At 40.4% G+C, this 12663-nt stretch overlaps 1 pseudogene; it reads right to left on the bottom strand.

Moving 5' to 3' along the window:
- Nucleotides 1–3136: 3136 nt before the first annotated feature.
- On the bottom strand, nt 3137–3604 carry LOC138806524 (DNA-directed RNA polymerase III subunit RPC9 pseudogene; annotated as a pseudogene).
- Between the last annotated feature and the right edge of the window lie 9059 nt (nt 3605–12663).

Here is a 12663-nt window from a genome sequence, read left to right as displayed (position 1 = left end):
AAATGCTCAACCTCCCTAGCCATAAAAGAAATGCAAATCAAAACAACATTGAGATACCACCTCATCCAGTTAAAATGGCTATAATCAAGAACTCTAATATACAACAGATGCTGGAGGGGATGTGGACAGAAGGGAACCCTACTGCATTGTTGGTGGGAGTGTAAACTTGTTCAACCACTTTGGAAAATAGTATGGAGGTTCCTCTATGACCCAGCAATCCCACTTCTGGGCATTTACCCAAATGATCACAAACAAGACCATACTAAAGCTACCAGCACAACTATGGTTATTGTAGCATTATTTACCATAGCTAAGATATGGAACCAACCCAGATGCCCCTCAGGAGATGAATGGATCAAGAAAATGTGATATATATACACAATGGAATTCTATGCCTCCATCAGAAAGAATGACATTTCCCCATTTGTTAGGAAATGGAAAGACTTGGAAAAATTCTATTAAGTGAAGTAAGCCAGGCCCAAAGAAACATAGTTCTCATGGTTTCCCTTATTTGTAATAACTAGTATATGTCTGAGTCAAGCAGAAAAGGTCAGGTAAGTTGATGTTAGTTGAAATGAACCCCAAGATAAGGACTCAAATGTTTTTCTTTCTTACTATTGTTTCTAACATATTTATAAGATATTTCTTTGTTACTCTGTATGTCCCTCCCCCATGATATAACCCCTGTTTTCACTGTATTTGATGTAGGTATAATTTGTGGAGGGGAAGGTGGACCCATTGCAACAGTGGGATGTACAAGATGTTATGTCGAAAAATGAACTTTACAACTTTGGTCTCCGGGTGAGGGGGTGGGGGTAGGGGAGATGTGAAAGGATGGGAAGGGGAAACAAAGGAGGAGACAACAATAATAAGAAATGTACTCATTACCTTGCCCATGTAATTGTAACCCCTCTGTATGGTATTTTCACAATAAAAAATAAAATGTGGTTGAGGTTGAAGGACAAGGTTCATCTTCTCTCCCTTTACCTGTGGTTGTCCAGTTGCTATAGCACCTTTGTTGTAGATTGGGAGAAGAGCTTCACTAGCCAACAGACAAGGGCCTCATATCTAGAACTCAAAAAATTAAATCCCTCAAAAACAAATCCTCAAAGAAACAACTGTCCCATTAATTAGTGGGCTAAAGACATAAAGAGAGACTTCTCTGAAGAGGAAATAAGAATGGCCAATAGACACATAAAGAAATGCCCAACTTCGCTGGCCATACAAGAAATGCAAATCAAAACAACATTGAGATTGCACCTCACCTCAGTTAGAATGGCCATTATCAAGAAATCTAATAATAGATGCTGGAGGGTATGTGGCCAAAAGGGAGCACTGCTCCACTGTTGGTGGGAGTGTGAACTTGTTCAACTACTCTGGAAAGCAGTATGGAGGTTTCCTCAAAAGACTCCACGTCGAGCTCCCCTATGACCCAGCAATGCCACTTCTGGGTATTTACCCAAATGACAAAGAAGGGTACAGCTACCAACATGACTATGTTCATTGCAACATTATTTACCATAGCTAAGATTTGGAACAAATCCATATGCCCCTCAGTAGATGAATGGATAAAGAAAATGTAAGCTGGTATCTTTTTTTTTTATTGTGAAAATACTGTACAGAGGGGTTACAATTACATGGGCAAGATAATGAGTACATTTCTTATCATTATCTTTGTTTCCCCTTCCCATCCCTTCCCATCCTCTCCCCACCCTCCCCCACCCAATCCTCCCCCCCCCACCCCCCATTTTCGACATAACGACTTGTACATCTCATTGTTGCAATGGGTCCACCTGTATCCCTATTTAAATGATTTGTTTTTTAAAGTAATGTTTCACTTTATTTTTCTCTATCCACGACAATATAAACTCTGAGGATTTATAAAATATCACCAGTTGGCAATTAATTACTTTAAGTGTTAAATCTGTCAAGAAAACCCATGTAACACACTGCAGGCACATGTGTGACTCAACAAATCCATCCACAGCTTCTGATCAAATCCTCAATACTCAAGGGTGATTTAGGAACAAAACCTACCTGCTGCCTCAGCATTGCTGACACCAGCTGTTCCTCAGAGGGCAAGATGGACCAGGCTGTGATCAGGGGGTGGGAGAGGAGATGGGTGATTTATAATCAGGTGGGAATTACAAGGTCAGAAGTAATTCAAGTAATAGTAGCACTAAGAATATATAATCCACAACAAAAATGAGCAGATCAGGTACTAGGAAAACTAATATTTATGGGTATTTTCTTTCCCAAACAAGGGAAAGAAAAAAACAAGTTTAAGTAGGAGGTCAGATTTTCAGATGCAGAGCTTTGCAAAGTCTGAATATTATAAAGGTCTTAATATTTTAAATAACTGATGCAATCTTGCATCATAAATTCAAATTGTTACTGAGCTCTAGTTTTCACGTTTCGTTCCTATGAGCCACACACAATTGTGCTGTACAGGAAACTTACTAGCTCTCAGCAGCCAATGAAGCTGTTTCTCAGGACAGGTAATACAAGTAAGTAATGAGAGGTCAGCCAGCATGCATTTGTTTAACTGTCTCTGTGTGTCCTGCCTCCTCTGAGCTCAGTGAGCTGGCCTAATAAATGGCTTAGTGAGACGAATTAGTAAGCCAGTCAACCAAGCCTGTGCCAACAGGAGAGAAAGGTTCCTCAGACCCCAAGAAGCATAGGCTAGTGCATTCTTTGCTTATCATTCTCATCTCCACTCTCAGAATTTCTTGGGAGGTGAGACAGCTTCACAGCAACTGGACCTTCTAGGCACGAAACTGGGTTTTTGTAATTGCAAGTCTGTTCTCATCCCAACAGCATTGTGAGCACCTTCTCCAGGAAGTTCCTGGGGATGCTGATGAAATTTATTACAACTTAGCTCCTCAAAGGCAACACAAGTAGTTTACCAGCTGTGTGTTCATCCTCCCCACAGCTGTGGCAAAGGCCATATTGTCCTCCCCTATTTGCTCTATTGTCCTCCTCTTTTGCTCTCAGCCTGCCTTCACCATGTTTCTTTTCCCTGAGGCATCCACACTTCTTTTAATGTTATTTTTGTGATTTCTTTTCAACCTACCATGAAATCAGGGTAGAATCAAATAAACAACCCTCTCAGTGTCCAGGAAATGGCTGCTGGGCCTTAACTCCAGCAAAGGCCTAGGCCAGCTGCTGTGTACTCTTCTTGGCTGGCTGGGTCCTCTTCCTTCATTGCCACCTTGTTACTCAGGGCTTTCTTCTCAGCCTGCAGGCAGGATGCTCATGACCCTGAGGAGAAGGGCCTCCACCTGCTCTTCTGTGAGCCACTTTTCACCCTCTTCCACCATCAGCTGGATCTAGACAGCAGTCATGGGCCTGTGATTCACCAGCTGAAGCTTTTCTGCTTTGGGCAATTTGTGGCTTTTCATGGCTGTGAGAAATTCTGACAGTCTCAGCACACTGGTGTCTGCATGGTGTTTTTGATATGTATTTTAATGTTTCATAGGTGATGGTATTCAAGTTCTGTTGCCTAGACCTGTACTTACTCTTTCCACTGCTCTTTCAGATCTGTTAGTAACTGGAACATCTCATAGTTATGGAGCAGGGCAGAATTTGCATCTTTCACTTCCATGTCATCCGAGTCTGGTGGCCAGGAAACAACCCCCCTTACCCCATGGGCAGTGTACAGCCACTGCTGCTGTTGCTGCTCTGCCGTAGCACTTCTAAGCTGGTATCTTTACATGAATATATTTGTGGCACTTTTTTTTGTTTGTATATGTCTGTCCATCTATACCACATAGTACTGATTGTTACAGCTATATATGCTGAAATTGATAGAGCGTTTTTCCCCCCCACTTTATTCTTCTCGATTTTTTTTTTTTTTTTTTTGGTCAGTTGTGGGTCTTGAACTCTGGGCTGGGGCACTGTCCCTACGCTTTTCAGCCCAAGGCTAGTGCTCTACCACATGAGCCACAGCACCATTTCCAGTTTTCTGGTCGTTAATTTGAGACAAGAGTCTCATAGACATTCCTGCCTGGGCTGGCTTTGAATGGTGATCCTCAGATCTCAGCCTCCTGAGTAGCTAGGATTATAGGCGTGAGCCGCCTGTGCCCAGCTCCTCAGTTTTAATTAATTTATTTTTCTGTATAAATTTCAGAATAAACTTGTCTTCATCTATCTTGTAACTTTCCTAGGAATTGTATTAAACCTGTATCATAATTTGTGAGGAAATTGACATCTTTACTTTGCTGAGTCTTCCAAGCCATAGCCATACTCTTTAAATTATTTAGCTCTTCTTTGATTATTTTGATCATTGTTTTCTGGAAGTTACTTTGTAAATTTACTATTAGGTAAGATTCTTCAGTAAAACAATCTGAACCTGGGATTTCTTGTTGGAGGATTTAAAATTACGAATTCTGCATCTTTAACAGTTTCAAGACTATTCAGATGATCATATTGGATAGATTGTAGCAGTTTGTATTTTTTGAGGAAGTGGTACAAAATTTATGGATGTGCTTGTTCCTAGTATTCTTCTATTTGATGTCTGCAAGGCCTGTTGTGACATACTATTACAGGTACTGGTAATTTGGGTTTTCTATCTCTATTAGAAGTTTGTGTATATATGTAATTTTTTAATTGTTATTATAAAGATGGTATACAGAAGGGTTATATAAATCAGGCAATGAGAACATTTCTTTTTGGACACTGTTAAGCCTTCCCTCATTCTTTTCCAGTCTATGTAGTTCAAGAAACAGTTTTTTTTTTGTTTTGTTTTGTTTTTTTTTTTTTGGTCGGTAGTGGGACTTGAACTCTGGGCCTGGGCGCTGTCCCTCAGCTCTTCAGCTCAAGGCGAGCGCTCTACCACTTGAACTACAGCGCCACTTCCGGTTTTCTTGTGGTTTATTGGAGATAGGAGTCTCACAGTCTCTCCTGCCCGGGCTGGCTTTGAACCGCGATCCTCAGATCTCAGCCTCCTGAGTAGCTAGGATTACAGGCGTGAGCCACCAGCGCCCGGCAAGAAACAGTTTTTTTGTCTCAACTAATTTCTGTGTTTTTCTACTTTCCATTTTATTAATTTTTTTCTTCTCCATAGTAGTTCATTTATCTTCTTGCTCTTTTTTCTGAGTTCTTGAGATAGGAAATAAAATGATTGATTTGAGACATTCTCTTTTTATTTTTTATTTTATTTTATTATTTTGTCGGTCATGGGGCTTGAACTCTGGGCCTGGGCACTGTCCCTCAGCTCTTCAGCTCAAGGCGAGTGCTCTACCACTTGAGCTACAGTGCCACTTCCGGTTTTCTAGTGGCTTATTGGAGATAGGAGTCTCACGGTCTTTCCTGCTCGGGCTGGCTTTGAACCGCGATTCTCAGATCTCAGCCTCCTGAGTAGCTAGGATTACAGGCATGAGCCACCGGTGCCCGGACATTCTCTTTTTAAAGTCATGCACTTAGTGCTTTCAGTTTCTCTTACAGCAGTACTTATTTATGTCATGTAGTACTTCAATTTTTATTCAGTGTAATGCTGTTGTTTTTGTTTTATATTTAGACTTTTCACTGGGCCACAGATTAGCAGTACTCAGTTTAGTTTGGAGATTTTCTGGTTATTTATTTTTAGTTTGATTCTGTTGTAGGCAGAGAAAACACAATTTGAGTTCCTTTAAATTTGCTGAAATTTGATTTATAGCCCAGCATGAGTTTGTTTTGTATGTCCAATGAACATGTGAGACAAATATGTATTTTGCCATTGGTAGGTAGAGTATTCTATCAGTGTTGATTATCAGAGCCTCTTATGGGTTGATGATGTTACTGATATTTTCTAGTTCTTTAATTATTCTATCAATTGTTGAGATAGGGAGGTTGAAATCTACAACTTCAATTATGGATTTGCTCCTTACTGCCAGGTGAAGGAAGAAGTCCAGGTTACCCATTCAACCTCTACTGATATTCCAGGTAAAGGGAGGTCCCTATCAATGCTGACCAGGGTAATATTTCTAGCTTCTCAGAAGGTCTCCACTGACATCATGATGGAGGTGAAAATTTCTGATTCTTCACTAAGCTTCCTCTGACAGCATTCCAGAAGGTGCTTTGTTATGTCAAGTGGAAGTATCCCTCTACCCCCAAGGTTTCCACTATTCTTGTTGAAGGGGAAAATCTTATTGCAGTAGGGATGAAAGTTATGACTTCCTATTGGCCTTTCTCTAAATCACACTGGCAGAGATGTTGGGTTTCTTTTTATAACCCCATGCAGGTGGAATCTAGGCTCCCTTGGAACAAGGAGTAAGTCCAACATTTTTTGTTTTATTTTTGCTTGTGATTGGCTGGAATAAGGCAGTTATTACTTAAAAGTCTTGCCTTGTTTTCCCTTTCCTTGCCCTTTGGCTCAAGAGAGCAGGTTTGGTACAACTGAAGGGGAGTGGTAGGTATGTGTGTGTGTGTGTGTGTGTGCGTGTGTGTGTGTGTGTGTGTGTGTGTGTGTGCGCGCGCGCGCGCTTAGTCCATTCCAAGTCTCAGATATTTGAGTCAAAAGAAAACCCAAGTTTTGCCTATTATTTTTCAGGTCAGGAGAGGTGTGTGTGTGTGTGTGTGTGTGTGTGTGTGTGTGTGTGTGTGTGTGTGTGTGTGTGTGTGTGTGTGTGTGTGTGTGTGTGTGTGTGTGTGTGTGTGTGTGTGTGTGTGTGTGTGTGTGTGTGTGTGTGTGTGTGTGTGTGTGTGTGTGTGTGTGTGTGTGTGGTTTGGGCTTTTTGGTGATTAAGTGGAGATAAGAATCTCTTGGTTTTGTTTGTCTGGATTGGCTTCAAACCATGATCTTCATATTTCAGCCTCTTGAGTAGCTAGGATTACAGATGTGAGCCAGCATACCTGGTGGAGGTTTCTAACCAAATTTATATTCCTTACCTTTCATAGTCTTGTTGTATTTATTTGATATTAGTGTCCTGGTGTTTTATTGTATGTAGCAGGAGGAATAAGGGAAAGTATAGCCTAGCTTACTGGGATTGAACTCTTCTACTTAAAAAAAAATACATGGCATGTGTATGAAGATGGCATAAAAAAACCTACAAAACTCTATTAAAAGATACAGAGGAAACTGGGCACTGGTAGCTCATGCCTGTAATCCTAGCTACTTAGGAAGCTGAGATCTGAGGATCGAGGTTCAGAGCCAGCCAGGGAAGAAAAGTCTGTGAGACTCTTGTCAATTAACCACCAGAAAACCAGAAGTGTCACTGTGGCTTATGTGGTAGAGTGCTAGCCTTGAGCTTCTGAAGAGCTGAAGGACAGCACCTCGGCCCAGAGTTCAAGCCCTACAACTGCCCCCCCCAAAAAAACACAAAAAAAACCCCAAAACAGGAAGAAAGCAGGGTGTGGTGGCTCTTGTTATAATCCTAGCTACTGAGGAGGCTGAGATTTTAGGCTTGAAGTTCAAAGCCAGCCTGGGCAGGAAAGTTTGTAAGGTTCTATCTCCACTTAAGCACCAAAAATGCTGGAAGTGGGATTGTGGCTCAAGTGGTGGAATGCTAGCCTTGAGCAAAAAAACTGGCACTCAGGGGTGCACACGTGCACGCTAACACACACACACACACACACACACACACACACACAGAGGAAGAAAAGATAGGGAAAAGAGAGTAATGAAGGGTGTTAATCTGATCAAAGTGCAATAGTTGCATGCATGGAAATAGCACAGTAAAACTCCTTTGTATAATTAATATACACCAATAAAAATGGAAAAGTCCAAGCACATGAGCAAATAAGAGATTAAATGACACCAAATGAATTTAACAAAAAATTTCTTTAAAGCATTTAACCTTACCCTCCCATTCTGCCACTTCATGTCTTCCCATTCTCTGTTTTATTCTTATCTCATTCAACATGAATTTTAAAAGTAATTATTTTTATCTTTGTACTTTGGTCCATCCTATGCAGTATTTGCAATTCAGGGGGAAAAGTAGGCAAAGGAAGTAGATAAATGTCAGTCCAAAACTGTGTGTTTGCAAGCTATAGACAATGGGTTATCAGTTGCCCACTGAACATCTTCCCTTGAGTGTCTTATAGGTTTGGTATCAATGTTAGCATATGTAAGCGGAACTTTTTTTTTTTTATTGGTCAGTCGTGGGGCTTGAACTCTGGGCCTGAGTGCTCTCCCTCAGCTCTTCAGCTCAAGATGAGCACTCTACTGCTTGAGCTATAGCACCACTTCAGGTTTTCTAGTGGTTTATTGGAGGTAAGGGTCTCATGGACTTTCCTGCCTGGACTGGTTTTGAACCGTGATCCTTAGATCTCAGCCTCCTCAGTAGCTAGGATTACAGGGATGAGCCACCAATCCCCAGCTTAAACAGAACTCTTAACTTCTCTTTTCCCTCCCTTCAAATATGACACTTATTGTGAATGTAGCTTTGAATATCATAATTTCTGTAAAACTGGTATAATAATGCTTGCTTCAGTTAACACCTTTAGGGAATACGTATGTGTTGGGAAGACAAGGCGCAAATAATAAGGGTAGCAGTTAATGTTGTTATTGCTGATGCATACTAGCCTTCTACTTTCTGTCAGGTACTATTTCATCTCTATAGCACTAATCTCTATATTGGTACTTTGAGAACTTTGCTCCTGTTCCAATGGGAGATTGTGTCTTTGATTGTGTCTTTGTCCCTCTTAAGCCAAAGCTCACACTTCTGTTCCAGTCCCCTTGTTCTTTCTCAGATTTAGTGTTTGCAGTGATATACATTCTCTCTTGAAGCATCAAGAGAGAAAGCCGATTTCTTCTTTTTTACTGCATGGGCTTCTTCATAGTAAACCTTGTGAACTTAATACTCTTGCATTATGTTCTCTTCATGATAAAAAAAAAAAGACCTTTAAAATATTGTCTATATTACCTTCACTGCTCATCATTTTTTCTCTCTTCTGCTTTCTCTTTATATTGATATTTCCTTTCTTTATATTGATATTTTGCTGCAGCTCCCCTGTGGCATGAGCACACCAAGTTAGCGTCCTTTTGGGCACTCTTTTCAGAACGGATGCCTCCTTCTTGTTAGCTGTTTCCTTTTTAAAAAGGCCTCTTAAGGCAGTACCTTCCCCCATCACATATACTTACCCTCTTGTGACCTACACATTGCATTTAATATTCCAAAATCACTGTATTTATTTTTATTCAGGTTTAGTTTTAGTTTCTTTTCTAGTATAAGTTCTTTTAGGAATAGACTTTACCTATCACTTCTACTGTTACATTCCCAGCTGCTAGAATATAATATAGTAATTATACTCAGTAAATATTCATGCAAAATTGAATTAATTATTAGAGGCATTTCAGGGAGCATTACATTTGTTGATTTATTCATAATGAAATTCACAAAACTATTCAAAATTGATAAATGCATGATTTGCTAGAATAATCTGGAGTATAATATCTAGGTTTGAGTCTCAGTCTTGTTTTGATTCACCTGGGTAAGTTAGTTAAATTCTCTGGGTCTTAATTTCCCCATCTTTAAAGTGGGATTTATAGCAGAGTGTGCCTAGCATGTTTGGATAAATGTCAGGTTATAATTTTGCTATTATTAATTATTGAGTATATACACACATTTCATATATAGGTATATTTTATTAAAGGGCTAATTCCTTTTGAAAGTTTTTTTTTTTTTTTTTTTTTTTGTGGTCAGTTGTAGGGCTTGAACTCTGGGCTTGGTTGTTGTTCCTGTACTCTTCAGCTCAAGGCGAGTGCTCTATTGCTTGAGCCACAGTATCACTTCCAGTTTTTTAGTGGTTTATTGGAGATAAGAGTCTCACGGACTTTACTGACCAGGCTGGCTTTGAACTGTGATCCTCAGATCTCAGCCTCCTGAGTAGCTAGGAGTACAGGCATGAGCCACGGGCGCTTGGCTTCTTTTGAAAGTTTTTAATAAGGACATTGGAAAAGCAAATGGAGCTGACTGATGAAGCTTTAGAAATTCCCTAACCAAGGTGAAAACACTGTAAACTATTCTCTTTCAAAATCAGTTACACTTAGACTTAGTCTCAGGAAGCAGTTCAAAAGCATCATTTCTAACACACTGAGAAGAAGGGAAGAAGATTTAATTCACTCAGACTTCTCACTGGGCAGAGAGTTACTAAAGAGCAATTTTGAACCTTGGAAAGTCCATAGGACATCCGTCCACTCTAGCCGTTTGACAATGAAAGATGCTGATAGCTGGGTACCTGTGGCTCACAACTCTAATCCTAGCTACTCAGGAGGCTGAGAATCTGAGGATCATGGTTCAAAGCCAGCCTGGGCAGAAAAGTCCATGAGACTCTTGTTTCCAATTAACTACCAGAAAACTGGAAGTGGCACTGTGGCTCAAGTGGTAGAGCATTAGCCTTGAGCTGAAGAGCTGAGGGACAGCGCCCAGGCCCAGAGTTCAAGCCCCATGGCCAACCCCTCTTAGCCCCCTCTTCCCCCAAAAAAAGATGTTGATAAATGTTTTTACCTTTAGATGAATAGTCAACAAGGTGAGAGTCAGCCTCACAAATGACATAGGAGTTAGGAAAGTAAGCATCACGCAAGTTCCTACCACTTCTTTCCAAACTGTTGAACAACTACATGGTCACTTCATTATAACATTATTCAAGTAGATAGTACTTTCATTTACCAGTGGGAAGTCCCAAGTTCAAAGCATTTGAAGATCTGTTTCAAAGTTCTATGACTGATTAGTGGCAAGGCTGTGATTATTCATTCTACCTTTCAACAAAAACATAGATTGTTTTCTACAGGCCAGGACTCCAGATAGCAGTGAACTAATCAGATAAGATTCTTGTTTTCTAGGAATTTATGTTCTAGAGAGATAGGAATCCATATTTGAGAGCTCATTCTGAGAGCAGCTCAGATTTCCCCAAATGACAATCTTTTGTGGATGAGGTAGTTGTAAGGTCCACTCCTGGATGGCGAGCAGACTCTGCCCTTGCAGCCAAGTCTCCGCCCAGTACTTGTGTTACCTAAGCAACTGGCACACCTGGAGTCATATCTGCATCCACTGAGGTCACATCTGGATCTGATGTGGCCACACCTTTCTCTAACCTGGTCCCACCTCCCTTTACCAGGCCACACCTCTTTCCTCCCCTTCTCTCAATAAGGCATGGCCTGGGCCACATGCCCTCTTTTCCAGCTGCATGGAATGCCCACCTGGCCTGGTGCCAGCCGGTCCACTGAATAAACCTACCCCTTACCTGAATACCACGTGCGTGCGTTGTTCTTACTCAGCAGCCTCTTTAAATACCTAACAGTAGTTAGAGGAATTAACATTAGAACAGTGAACAGCAACTTTATAATTGCAACTAGTTTATCAGTACTTACAGGATCTAAACACAACTCTTTTGCTTATACAACATTTTTTCTTTAAACCATCAGGTTTTAGTTTATCGTTAGTTTTATTAATTTATCTTTTGTGTTCTCTCTGCTGAGGGAGAGCAAGTGATGGATGGCACTTGCCACTGGGCCTCTTTGAACAGAGTAAGAGGTGTAAGGTCTGAGACATGTTGGAGAGGCTGCTGCCACCAAGGTGGTGCAGCTAGAATTTATAGATGCTTTTACTGGGAGTGGTGGATCAGGGGGATGGGCAGGAATTGTCAGAGCACGTTCTTTTTCATCTTTCTATCCTGTTTGTAATCGAATTAAACCTGTGGATTCCAGAAAAGGAATCTTGTTTTATAATCCAGATTACCTAATTTTATATTAATCACTGTATATGCTTCTTGTTACAAAGTCTTTAAGGGGAACTAAAAGAGGGTCACTGCTAACATCAGATGTGTCATTGGTGAAGTGGAGGATCCAGTCAGGATGGTGATTGGAGGGACTTGAGTTAGTGTTATAAATTCTAGCCATCTCATTCTATGTCGAGATTTTTGTTTTATTGCAAATTTGGGGATCCAGATTTATTTTTTTGAGGAGACTGTAGGCCCAAGAAAAGTAGGAGACTTTTAGGGAGAAAAATGAAAAAAAAATGGTGTGAAATCCAAAAGTCTTGGTCCTTTCAGTCACACTCACTTGTATGAACCCATAGATAATAAAAGATTCCTAGAATTCTAAGCCTTCTACTTTCAGTGTAGTTGTAATGAACACATTGCTAGAATTTTTTGAGCTGTAGTTGTGTTAATGAGAGGCCTCAGAAAGACAATCTGATTAGATAGACATTTACTTTGAAAAATGCCATTTCATGGTATTATTAATGTTTTTGTTTTTCAGGAAGAGGCTGATATTCAAAACAGTTTAGTGATTTGTTCAAGGTTTGATTAAGTATGATTAAGTAGTAGTATTAAAGATCCAGCTGGGCACTAGTGTCTCATGCCTGTAATTCCAGCTACTCAGGGGGTGAGATCTGAGGATCGTGGTTTAAAGCCAGGGCAGGAAAGTCTGTGAGACTTTTATCTCCAATAAACTACTCAGAAAAAGCCAGAAGTGGTGCTGTTGCTCAAGTGGTAGGTAGAGTGCTAGCCTTGAGCACAAAAAGGCTCAGGGTCAGCACCCAGGCCCTAAGTATAGAAAAAAAAAATTCCACGTGAGCTAGGTTGTTTTTGCTTCAGACTTTTCTGCTATTATGTTGGTTACACACTGAAAAGCACTTCATGTGATCCATACTACTTCTCTCTAAATTCACATGTTGCATGTTCTTAACCATGTGAGAGGATAGTTATTTAAACTACAAAATCTTAATGTTGCTTTTCACCAAG

Source organism: Dipodomys merriami, unplaced genomic scaffold, assembly GCF_024711535.1.
Source record: "Dipodomys merriami isolate MVZ:Mamm:240054 unplaced genomic scaffold, mDipMer1.0.p SCAF_40, whole genome shotgun sequence".
NCBI lineage: Eukaryota > Metazoa > Chordata > Mammalia > Rodentia > Heteromyidae > Dipodomys > Dipodomys merriami.
The sequence above is the reverse complement of the archived record's forward strand: the minus strand, read 5'-3'. Positions and strand labels throughout refer to the sequence as shown.